At 32.3% G+C, this 13,709-nt stretch overlaps 1 protein-coding gene across 3 annotated transcripts in view; it reads right to left on the reverse strand.

Annotated features, from left to right (window-relative positions):
• LOC105286418 overlaps positions 1 to 13,709 on the reverse strand; it is a 109,526-nt gene that overhangs the window by 23,113 nt on the left and 72,704 nt on the right. Inside the window, exon 1 of one of the 3 annotated variants that reach the window (XM_026972723.1) lies at positions 2,556 to 2,566. The exons of the other annotated variants lie outside the window; for them this stretch is intronic. The gene's annotated coding sequence lies outside the window, so the exon portion shown is untranslated. Of the gene's footprint in view, positions 1 to 2,555; positions 2,567 to 13,709 lie in introns of those variants that run through there. 3 annotated transcript variants of the gene reach the window in all.

Here is a 13,709-nt window from a genome sequence, read left to right on the forward strand (position 1 = left end):
TATTCGTCGTAATCAAAACAAAATATGTGAATTCAGTTAATTCAAGTGGTAACAACAAACTGATTGACGCAATATTTGGCGACCATCAGATCTGCCATCTTCAGTTACAAGTACGTTGAAACTTATGATCTACGATAATAACTCAACAATGACTGATTTCATCAGAAACACCTCGATATTCGGCTGTGTATTCACAATAATCGGTATTTTCGAAACTTTCCTCTCTTTATCGTACAAACAATCTGATTTTCGAAAAACAAAAATCGTTAAGTTCAATGACTGCCGATAATTAATTTAAGTGGTGCAACCGCCTACTAACAGAAAAACATTTAAAAACATGTCTTCAAACCCACTGGTGTGGGCTATATTTAATGCGCCATTTTCTGAAACATGAAACTGACCTCGGGGTGAAAACATAAGCTCAATCAGAATCATTATTTTATTAAACTCTTCGTGATGCTCGAAATGAGCTGAAAGCAAAACCTCGAGCTTATTAATCGTGTCAGAGACAATTAATAAGCACATTCTGAGATGTACGCTATTTATATGATCGCATTGAAGACTATGTTACTGACAATGAAATGAATTTCAAATATAAATAAATAATCATTTGCACAAGCACATGCGTCTTAAATCATCTCTTAAATATTGATAGTGAATTTACGAACATACAGTTGCATCTGGCTATTAAAGAAAAGTAATAGATATATAATTGTTATTGTAATAACTTTAACTTGTATTGTGGTAAATATTCCGATGAGGCCTGCCCCGATGACCTTGACCTCGACATATGTTATAGGGTCACCCTTCTGAAGTGACCTTCAGGAGGTTGCCAGCAAATCGCTCGTTGTTTATAAAAGTTATTAATAAAAGTTTAATGATTTTGCACGAATTTTCAGTCGTCGACAAGCAAGGTATATTTTCGAAACTGAGAGCCCCGGACACGCCTCGGTTTCAGCCCGCTTCACGGGAGGGCAGGGCAGAGCTTCGCCCCGTCAGAACCAATTAACAATTTTAAACACAGATTTTATCACCTGGTACATGGCACGGATTCTGGCGGGGGCAGTCACCGCCCCCGCCCTCCTATGAAAACGGGCTGAAAACAGGCGTATGTGTCCGGCTCCAGTTTCGGAAAATATAGCCTAATCAGAGTTGAGTTGGAAGTTAGGTTAAGTTAAAGCAGAGAATACTTTAGTAAACTGTTTGTGTTTTTAGTTAAAGTAGAAGAATACTTTGTATTTTATTAAAGAAACTATTCATATATTAACAATTCTGCTTCTCAAACACAAATTCCGTAAGACGTAACGTAAAGGATTCGACCAATCGCGTTGCTCGATTCGGCCGTCCGTAACCAGATCGAGCAACGCGATTGGTCAAATCACTACGACCCTGAGCATAAGCGACTTTCCTTCCTTCGTTCATATACATATTCGTCGTTTATATCTTTCAATATTCAAAATAACTACTATATTTGCAAATTTCTTTATTTAATAACTTTTCATAAACAACGATCGACGGCCTAAAACCTAGTGCGGGTTATTCGGAAAGGTGACGCTATGTCTATGTCAATACAAGCAGCACACAGTGGTTTCAAAACCGTTTCATAAGCGTTTTGCCGTAACGTTTCATGTATTTTATTGACGTTTATTTAGGAGAAAATGTCAACGAAAAACGTTAGAAGAAACGTTTCTTTTCGGCAAAAACGTTTTCAGAAACCATCAGAAAATATTTATCAATTCTATATCAGTGCACTCAAAGATGGGCAGAGTTAAGTCATATTTTGTAAAAACTAGATTTTATATTTTTATGAATTACTCTCTAATTTCGTGTAGTGATGGAATCTATTCTCACTCTTTTGAAATATCACTTCAAGTAATAGTGATCTCAAAAAGTTTCAAAGAAAGAAAAGTATTGGATCGGTTTTCCGGATGGTTAGTTATAAAGGTGATATACAAATGTTACTTGCGAACGTCATGTCTGGCCTGGCCATCTATCGGTCGCTTGGTGAATCAGAGGTGGGAATCACACACACTTGTGTTGATTTTGTCTCTTGTTCATAATCGAGTACATTGAAACGTATGATGTAAAATAATTAATGCTCGCAAAGTAAGTAGAAATTACTATTTTCTATATTAATTATAATTTCAATCAATTTAATAAACGCATTTTCGTTCTGTAGAGCATGAAAAATACGTTTTAAATTGGAATCTAAAACGGTTTCTTAAACCGTTTCTTAAATAGTACTATGTTTCTTAGACATTAGATACGTCTGAAACATATATGTATGTGCTGCCTGGGTATTCTTGATTCGCGTCGACAACTGAAGAATTCGTGCAAAATCATTAAACTTCTTTTGTTAACAACTTTTAACAAACAACGAGCGTAGCTAAAACTTCCACGAAGGTCACTCAGGAGGTGACCTCTATAACATAACCATCAAGATCAAGGTCATCAGGGCAGGCTCCCTCTGTGGAATATTTACCTTAATTATATTTTAATTATAATTATATTTTAAGTATTGATGTAATTAATGCTATACACATTATGTACAATACCTGTAATTACACATATGGCAGGCAGTTCTTCTTCATTTCTTCGTCTTTGTTTTGATCCTCCACTTGTAATTTTCTCTCGTTTCGTTTTAACAGTTATTCTTTAATGGAAACATGAGTGTTTACATTTGACAGTTACAGTTGTATATAAAATTGTCTATGGTATGTAATCGGGCACTTTACCAACAATGTTTGCGCGGTAACGAAAGTGAAAATTTCATCGCTTTTGATGCAATTCCGCCCATAATCAGACCACAATGATACTCAATGATAGCGCTCTGTTTTACAAAATCTATAGTACGCGTGTGTACACCAAAATTTCTGTTCCGAACCACTCAGAACTTACTTTGAGAGGAACTAATATCTTAGCATAACTTGATATATCGATAAGAAGCATATGTATGCGTTTGTATAACGTAGTAATTAAAAATAAAGATACATACATGCAATCGAAGAAGTACGAGATGTGCAATGTTACTGAAATACAAAGACGTATGCTTTTTCGTGATGATTAGGTTTGGAATGTTCGATAGTATTGAGTTTTCGAAATAGATGCAGACTGTCGAGAGAAGCAGTGCAGTTATTAGATTGATCGAGGAAAGATTATTTCCTGAAACAGGGAAAAGCGTGTGTCCTCCCGTTGGTGTGACTCCTTATTGATAAATAGACTGATATAGCTTTTGCATTTATCAATCTCCCCTTCTTTCATTAAATATAGAAGATAAACTAACGCTGATGGCTGATACCAAACCGAACACAACCAATTCTTCCGCGTTAGCGCGTGTCTACATTAATGTACACATGTCTGCATTCATAATTTCTTAAATTTGCCCAGACACTTTATATCAGACTTTTGTTATGGGGTCTAACGTTAAGATAAGATAATAGAATTGCCAGTGTATTAATAGTTGTATATTTATATGGCTGCCTTCGATGTGGTATTATTGTCACCTGTTCATTGCGAGAAGTGCCTTTTAAAACTCACTGTTATATTTCGAATAATAGATGAATAATAAATTAATAAATTAAACATATCAGCAATTTCCTGACGTTCTATCTTAAATAAACTATCTTAACTAAAATAACTGAATTAATTAACTGTTAAAATTAATTCAAGATCTAATTAAAATAACTGAAGACCCTGAAAAGTTAATAACTGAAGTAACTGAAAATTTTCACCATTATTTATGACTTTTAAGATGCACTGAAGACACCTGCAAATTTGACCAACGTTGTCACCAGATTTCAAGAAAAATTACGTCTACATAAATTGTCCACATGATGATGTAACGAATTTTTCATGTAAGCTATATGAAGTATGCAATCTATTGGATTGACCAAAAGGTGATGATTTTAGATCAAGTACTAAAACTATTTTAGCAGTTTTCTAATTTCAATTTATTTAAAAAGATATATTTATTTAATAAAATTATACAATCTGTACAAATCTTGATACAAAATAAACCAAATTTTCTTTTCACTGTTTATTAATTTTTACATTATCATAAAATAATTTCATTATATCATTAAAATAAATTTTGCTTATGTTGCTAAAACATTTTAAATTTTATATTACTTTATGAAGCTACTAAAGCCTATGCTAACAACTAATAAAACAACATACATTGCTACTTTACATACGTTTACGTACATACAACTTTATGTAACTTATTAATTTAACTTAACTAAATAATAACTCTTTGAATGTAAATAAAATATTTCATATTAATAAAGTGAAATAAAACATCTAAATACATTTTCAAATATGTTTCCTTTGTACAACTTTCCTTACTTATTTTACAATCATACAGACAATATAATTTTATAAGAATGAATAGTTATATACGTAGTTTAATTAAACTTTAACTAAGTAATATAAAATTAATTTAAACCATAATCTTTTTATTTGTGGAAAAATCACAGATTAATAAATTGTAACTTATTTACCATCGATATTCTACATTTTTATTTAAATTATTGTTGTAAATTAAAAATCTATTTGTCCTTCAAAATAAACCATAAATAATAATATAAAGATAACTTAGGTTAAATATAAAGACTCAAACGTTATCCATAATATTATAACAATAAACCTGGCCATACAAAACCTTCATACTATGAAATTATGACTCTTGAACATCTAAAACTAGTCCTGGTTACCAATATTAATAAATACAACATACATTAAAACAAGCACAAAACAAACTCGTAAAAACACAAGATAAAAATTCCTCAAACACACTTTTACAATACAAGTACGCATGTTGGCATTTTATTTTCAGTCACTGCATGGTTTTCTTAGATTGTATAAGAAACAGATCAGTGTTAATTAAGTTTCATTAGAACTTGTCTTACCTAGAAGGGTTTTCTTCAATCACATGAAGATACAACATGATATGTCTTTTATAGTAAGTGATGTATACCGAAATTTGTTAGAAGCGATCGAGTTTTAATTTAAAATATTAGTCATGCAAAAAGTTGGTGACCTGTACTTTCATGGTTTTCTAGTCCACGGATTATTGTTATTGAGGAAGGATCTACATAAATACTTCCATATCGTTTAAACTCTTTGACTCTCTCTAATATTTTAACATAAATTTTGATCTGACAGTGTTAGCATTTCAACATTTTACTCGTAATATTCATGTGTTTATTAGATATAGTAACTGTAACAGCATATTTCCTTGATCATTACAGGAGTATACATTTGGCTACGAACTCATCTGCGTTGGCACTTAACGCTAATAATTTCAATATTACCTTTTTGCATCTTTAAATAACTCTTCAACCAGTTGTAGAATCAGTAACACTCTGGTATTTGGAAAGATCAAGAGGGTATCTTACCTTCTTTATTCTCAATATTATAGGTTGCACCATGCTTCAGTAAGGTTGACAATCTCTAAGTACCGTACTGGCTGCTGGCAGTAGTGACGTACTGCCGCTAACGTAGTTTAGCATTAATAAAGTCATTTAATTTATTACGACTCATGTTGTAACAAAACTTCGACAATTTCTTTATAACCTTCCGTGGTAGTATTGTAATTGTGGTGTATTACAGCTATTAGTACTGTAGGTAACATCAGCTCCGCTTTTAGTAAGACGTTCACAACACCTATCTGTCTATTGCCAATAATGTAATGCCAGTGAATTTCTTCCGTAATGTCTTTCTCATTGGCACTAACTCCTGTACAATAGACGTTGCACAGTTTGTACATCACCATTATTAGCAGCAATGTTAATTTCTTTTGCAGATGTTGCCAAGATTTCCCTGATTCGCTACTGCCCTGAAGTTTAAATATCCTTTAATTAGCTATCTGTTGTACAATATTTCAAAACACTAGGATGGTTGCTCAAATTTCTTTTCTTTGATCAAACATTCTTTATGGCTTTTAATGCACCAATCCATTTGCGCTTAGACAAAAATTGCATTTGCCATATTATACTGGTATTTAAGTTATCAAATGATTTGGTCCTAAAACGTTTTTGAATATCTAAAACTTCTTGATGAGCTTTCAAGGGCTTCCTGATATTTCTCTTGTTTGACCAAGTACTCCGGCCGTATTATGTAATGTCCTCCAAAGTATCAGAATGCGTAACACCGAAAATTACTTTTCATTTCAATAAAACGTCTTTATAAATCTCAATGCCTCTGCATAATTACCCTGATTACACAATACCATCGCTATATTATTTGAGCACGCACAGCATTCGCTGCGTTTGTCTTACCTGACATGTTCTTTCTTCTTTCAAAACTATCTATTGATATTTAAGGCTTCTTCGTATTTTCTAGTGCATCCAATACTAGTGCCATATGAAACTGAGTATCTAAAGTATCTGGTGATTCGATCCTAATATCTCTTTTGTTTTGACTTCTTGATAAATATAAGCTTCCTCGTTTTCTAATCTATGCAGCACTAGAGCAATTATACTCTTGTACTTAAAGTGTCTGTATAGTTTAAACCCAGGACTTCTTTCGTTCTGGAAAATTTCCTCAAATGTATTTAAAGCTTCTTGGTAACATCCTTGTACGTATAATGCTTTACCCATATGTACGAATATCTAAGGTGCCGGTTATCGAGTCCTAGTATTTCTTTCTCTTTTCAAATGCACTTCTGAAAATATTTAAGGCAGCTTGATGGTGGTCTGACTCATAGTGCTAAAGCTATTTCGATCTGGGAGGATATATCACCTTGTGATATCATTTCAATTGTTCAAGTTCGAAAGTTACTATGCATCGCAGCTACTAGCGTTTTGTTTCTCTATTACGAGCACCCATGATGGCTTTTATTGTATCAACATCTTTATTTTATTAAGATCATTAATAACTTTAGAGTTATCATTGTTAATGTTTTTAAAATAGGTCACTCAATAATTGAAATATTCTAATTATATCTTTATCTACAGTAAAATTTGGCGTTTTATCATCGTCAGTGACAGCACATTATATACCGCGCCATTAGCTAATAAAACCTTTACAACTTTTAAGTGAGAGAACTTTGCAGCATAATGTAGAGGAGTAAAGCCCTTCTTACCAACTGCAAATTAGCTCTATTTTGTAACAAAGATTAACAATTCTATTACTGCCTTTCCATACCCGGCATAATGCGGTGGTGTGCCACCATTAACATTTTGGTATTAACAAACGCACCATTTTGATCTCAGTCTCAACCACAAAACATTATTATGTTGTATGGCAACAAATAAGTTCTCAGTTGATGCTAATAAGGTGATAACGGTTTGTCACTAGACATTATTAACGGTTCCTACACAGATTTGTCAACAACATTATAAATTGCTCCATTTTAATAAAACTTCTTACATTTTACAATGAAGTAGCAGCAAGGTGCATACTTACGCCATTTTATCTTGAATTAACATCAGCACCTTGCGCTATTAGTGCTCCACAACTGCTAAATGACCTTCATTTGCAGCATAGTGCAATAATGTCTGATTAACTGCACCAGGATCGTTAATGTAATCGCCTGGAAAACTCTACAGTATCTTTGCCAGGCCTTCTCTGGCCTGCAATGTGCTGGGCTTTGAGCCAGAGGCATTTTAGCATTTATGTCAGATCCATTGTCTATAAATTAGCTTCACCATATCAGATTACTTTCTTGTGAGCAATGTGCAATGTGTCAATTATCGTTATAGTATTCATATCTATTTTCTGGTACTGAAATAATGTTTTAACCACTTCTAAATGACCATATTGCCTGCCAATTCTAACGATGTTCTATTCTTATTATCTTTAATATTAATATTTACTTCACTATTTAGTAAGACTTGTACAACATTACTGTGTCCATTTCCGGCTGCTGTAATGTAGTGTTGTTCCATCGGTAGATTTAACGTTAACATTGGCTCCATTTGCTATCAAATCTCAACAATTTCCTTATGACCTTCTTGTGCTGCAACATATAATGATCGTACATCAGTGATGATTATGGCATCAATATCAGCTCCACTTTTATCAAGCGTTTACTATTTCGCCCTTGACCTCTTGTGGCAGCTAGATGTAATGGGTGGCGTTTTCAAGACCTCTTATGTTAACGCGGCTGCGTTTTTAACATTTCTACAATATCTTTATGGCCTGCAAACCGCTAAAATAAGGTCCACTATCTTCTTCGTCAACATCAGCTCCATTTATATAAAATTTCAGCGATTTCTTTGTTATTATTTTTAATTGCTGAAAGTAATGGCTGATTCAGTGGTACATGCTTGGTATTAATATTAGCTCCGTTTGCTACCAATATCTTAACGATTTCTGTGACCTGCTTCCGCAGCCATGTAATAATGCCATCTGCAATAGCTCTTGCATCAACTTCAGCTGTATGTTTTATTAAGAGTTCACAACATTTTGTGTCCTTCTAGAGGCAACTAGATGTAACGATTAATAACACCATAATTAAGCTCTAGCATTGACACGGCATACTTTTATGAAAAACAATAGCATCTATACGGTTCTTTAGGGCAGCTAGATGCAAAGGTGTAACGTCGTTATGGGTTCTAACATTAACATCAATTTTGTTTTATCAGAAGATCAATAACATCTATGGTACCATTCGTGGCGGCTTCATGTATGGGTGTATTACCGTGAATGTCTTGAGCGTGCTTCGGCTTTATTTTTATCAGAAGATCAATAATACTATGAATTCCGTTCGAGCAGCTACGTGTAGTGGTGTTTATCAATACAATTTTTAGCATTAACTTCTGCTCCATTTTTATTAAATGTTCAACTTAGCTTCCTATGAGCACTATTTGCACATAATGTGGTGTATTATTTTATCTTTAGCATAGTCTTAACCATGTTTCAGGAGAATAGTTACTATTTCCAAATTGGCCACTGTGTACTGCCAAATGTAGTGATTGTACCTCCAACGGTCTTAACACTAGCATTGGCTTTGTTCAGTAAAGTCTTAACGATTCCTCATACTTATCTTTGCCGCATGGTATAAAGCTGTAATTATTATATGTTTTGTCAACGGCATTAACATTGGCTCCATGTTTCAATGTAGAATGTAGCTATCTTCTCGCGACTGGTTTCTGCTGCGCAATGTGATAGTGTGCAACCATCGGACTTTAGCGTTAACATCAGCTCCTCGAAATTAAAACGTTTGCACTATTTCCAAATGGCCGTTGAGCTGCTCATGTGGTGTCAATCTCTATCATTCTGGCGTTATATTTGCTCCATATTCAGGCAAAAATTAACTAACTCCAAGTGACCATGTTCTGCAGCTTCATGCAATGAGTATAGCCACCCATAATCATTAATGTCAACATTTCTGTCTCTTATAGCAGAATCTTCATAACGCGTCAATATGATTGTTTCTTATTGCATAGTGTAAGGTGAAAGACCGGTACATCTTGGTTAATAGTATTAGCTTCATTGCTAATAGAATCTCGACAGTATCCTTGTGACCATTTGAGCTGCTATGTGAAGCGTTGTTTTGTTCTTATCTGTATCATCAACATATAAACCTGCTTTTTGAAGAAATCACAATGTTGTCCTTCCATGTGCAGCAGCAATGTGCAGTGGGCTTTGGCCATTAACATCATAACATTAAGGCTTAAATTTTGGTCAAGAAGAAATTTTAACTTCAAGACCTAGGTCCTTAGCAGCAAAATGCCATGTATGGTCCATAATCAACATTTCTAGCATTGATATCTGCTCCTTCTCAGGGCAATCTTTTAAACTTTCGAAATTTCTTCTTGCAAAGCATCGAACAGTCTTTTCTGATTGGTAATGGTACCTAAGCCTTGATCATTTCTCTCTCAATTTGGAAGGATCATCACTCACTAACTTGCCCATTTTTGTTATTTCTTATTAATTTCTTATTCTTATTTTCTTCAACAAGTTTGTGAGCGTTTAAAATAATTGCTTTTGAAGGTGCAGATAATAATATACCAACTAATGCGTTATCATGTGCTGAATGATTACGTAAACATTTTCCATGTAAATAAAGGGTATTTTCATCTAAAAAGTAGATTATTTTCAGGGGTCTTGGCTCCAAATTGACATTATATCCAAACAAGCATTTCTACTCCTTGTAATTTTTATCGTTTTTATAAATGAGAATGTTTCAGTTATTAATTAATGGAATTATTGTTTAAAATATTTTCAGTTCACATAGTTTCAATTATAGGAATTGGTTGTGTATATTTTCTTGTGTATTGTAAGTCTTCCCTTGTTTATATGTAGGGCAAAAACTTTTATTTAACTCGCTCTTGAATTTTTAATCCATTTAATGTCGTCATTCCCAAATTCAACAAATAAAACAAATTTCAAAAGTAATTTGTTCACTTTATCAGTTTTGATCTTGTATTCTTGACCTAACACTATGAAAAATTTTCAGTGATAACGTTGCAATTTCTTGTAATTATGAGGTTTTATTTTAAGTCACTTCTCTAATGTTTGGTTAGCATAGATTTTATTCACTCTAATAATATTGTGGTCGATCATGTTTTCAAAGCAAGTCTTAAGCTCTTTAATAATGCAAATCCTGTAATGTAATTACTTGTAATGTTTTCTGATTGGATATCTGCAAGATTAATTATGTTATTAATGTTATTGAACAACTCCTTTTCATAAGTTGTCTTATCGGTTATATTATCGCTCAATTCTTTAATAAGATTTTCAAACTTCTCGTGTTCCATCATTTGAAATTTGTATTTTCGAAATCATTTTGTCGATTTCAACAGTAGCAAATACTTCAACAACTTCTTTTATTTCACCGAAATGTCACTTTCAATTATCTTTTAACAGTATTCTGATTATTTAATTTTTGTTGTAAAAATATCAGTAATTACATCACCAACTTTTTAATATCATTTGAATACCTATAAAGAAATTAACATCTTTATTTTCCTCTATCTCTGATTCTTTGAAGTGAATAAGCATGTGATAACAGGTGCGTAAATCTATAATTATGTTTCTTGTATATTTTGGTAATGATAACGTAAAAGCTCACTTGTAGTATTAGATAACTTAGGAGACTCCTAAAGTATTTTTAAATGCTCACCAATAGCAATAAAACCCTTGTAATAATTAGCTGGCCTTCTCTTTCTTTACAATTAACTGATAATGCTAACTGCATGATCACTTATTTTCTTTAAAGGCTGAATATCTCTAATTTGTTGATAATCGTTATACAATTCTTCGGGTGAAATTTAATAATTATGTCTAAATAACTTTTTCGTTTTATGTTTGGAGGTCAGCAATTGTATCAATGTCACTATTCCTTCTATAATATATTTTCAACTTTCTTCGCAAGTTTCGTAATTTAATATTTGCTTTTATTCAATGTGAACGTAAATTAGATTAAGTTCTTGTCGTTTATGTGAAAATAAACTGACTAAACAGAATTATTTCTTCCCAGGTAACCTATTATAAGTTGATTTTAACTGCCGTTTTAATATATGAATATTTGCTGCAATAGCTTTGCTACAAATAAAAATCTTTTCATCTACTTTTCTGCATTTTAAGTAATCTCTCTTTAGTAGCTAATGTTTTGTAGCACTAATTCAATTCGTTCTCTGATATTATGCGATCAGTCCTAGTCTTTGATTAAAATCTTGAGGCGTTAGAAGAAACGGAGATCTATTGCTTATTTTCAACAACATTTCCATTTTGTCTGACAGAACATTCTTCAATTTCAATTCTTCACAGTTTTGAAAGATTGTATCCTTCCCAAATGAACAACAAAATAATTGCGGCCATTTACTGATTAGAACTATTAAAACTCAACGTTACCTGAACGTATAGCATAATAAAACGCATTACCATTCTTCATCTCTGTCATCTGGTAATATATTAGTTCTTGTATTAATAGATAAATTATTTAGACTCTATTATCACTGTCAAATAGACACTCTAAGTTCCTGGTTTATTTGTGTTTACAAGCTAAGATGACTTCATTAGTATTTTAATGGGATTATGTGAACATAATAATTCCTCAAGTTATTTGGTCTACATCTTTGTATAATCAATTAAATTGTAATTGTTTGAAGTTATTAATATTACCTCCACTCTGAGTATGGCCTTTTTGGTTTGTTAAAATCGGGAGATAAAGCTCTTACGACTTTGTTGTTCCCAGGTAGAATGATCTATATTCTTTTAAAAACTTTTGTTTTGATTATTATAGACATGATAAAACTAATTCATTTTCTTGATAGAACTAATTTGTTGCTGAGATACATACAAACTCTTCTAAATTCTCTTCAATATGTCTTGATGTTTATACTCGTCTCTGTACCTGTCTTTGCATTCTCATGCTGATGCGATTTAGTTCCTTCTCATTGCTGATTTTCTTCTTTCCGTTATGTTTTCTCTTCGACAAGATGAGCTTGATTTATGATGGTGAACAATCGCTTGTACTGGTGTAGCTATTCATGATTGGGCTGCGTCTTCATCTTCCTTCTGTAAGGCGCTGAAAATCAAAGAATATGAGAGTTTTCCTATAAATTAATTTAATTAGTATAAAAGATGTGTTAATTTATAGAAAAAGCATCAAAATGTCCATTTCTAAATAGTTTTATTAGAATTGTATTCATATTTGTCTTTCAATGAATTTATATGAATACATATATGAACTCTCATAATTTGTATTTTCTTGTAATAACATATAAAATTATGTAACTAATAAAATGGCTGTAGCTATTACTTAAATATGTTAATAGTTATAACAAAGAATGATCATGGAACATTTATGGTAAATACAAACAAAAGAATTGTAGAATGCAGTGTAAGTACATCGTTGTTTGTGTTTTACAGTATACTAAGTACCTAAATATTCTAGACAACATTATTTATCATTTGCTTCCTTTATTTCACAATTATTTACTGTAAATGATAAAGCATGTCTTCTAGTGGTTAATGGTAATTTCAATGTATTCTGCTTATTGTTAATGATACACATAAGGAAACTATGTTACTATATTAAAGTTCAAGTGTAAATAAATAATCAATTGCACAAGCACGCAAATCTTAAGCATTCCTCAATGTTATTAATTAACTAGAAATATAACTACATCGCTAAGAATAAGAAGTAATGGGATATATAATTATTAATTATAGTAGTATTTTAATTGTGCTGTGAACATAAACATTTTGTGGGATTATTTCTTATAGCTGATCAATATTTTAAGTTAATAAATTGCAGTGCCAAATATACATCATGTACAATACCTGTTATTCACGTGTGGAAGAATTCTTCTTAATTTCTTCGTTCTCACTTTGATTATCGATATCATATTCAGCTTTTCTTTTGTTTTTACCTTCTTACAGGTAATCTTTCCTTTAATAGAACATGAACTTTTATTTTAAGCTATAACAATAGTAATTATAATAACGGGCCGCATTCAATTCACAACGAGAATAATGCAGTAACAAGTAAAAACATCGCTTTCGATAGAGTGGCGCTCGCATTAAAGCAATGATAATAGTATTCTGTGCTAAACTCTAGCGTCATACATGTTTATATCAAAATTTCTGTTCTGAACCACACCTTAAAAGACTCAATATCTCAATAACGTTATCTATGTTATTAGAAGCATGTGTAAGTGTTTCAACAAGCGTCAATGGATTAAAATGAAGTACGTACATGAAATAATCGTATTTTTGTGACAGATTAGGCCCGGTTGAAATATTAAGTCGTAAAA

The sequence above is a fragment of the Ooceraea biroi genome, chromosome 9 (genome assembly GCF_003672135.1).
Source record: "Ooceraea biroi isolate clonal line C1 chromosome 9, Obir_v5.4, whole genome shotgun sequence".
In the NCBI taxonomy this organism is placed as follows: Eukaryota; Metazoa; Arthropoda; class Insecta; order Hymenoptera; family Formicidae; genus Ooceraea; species Ooceraea biroi.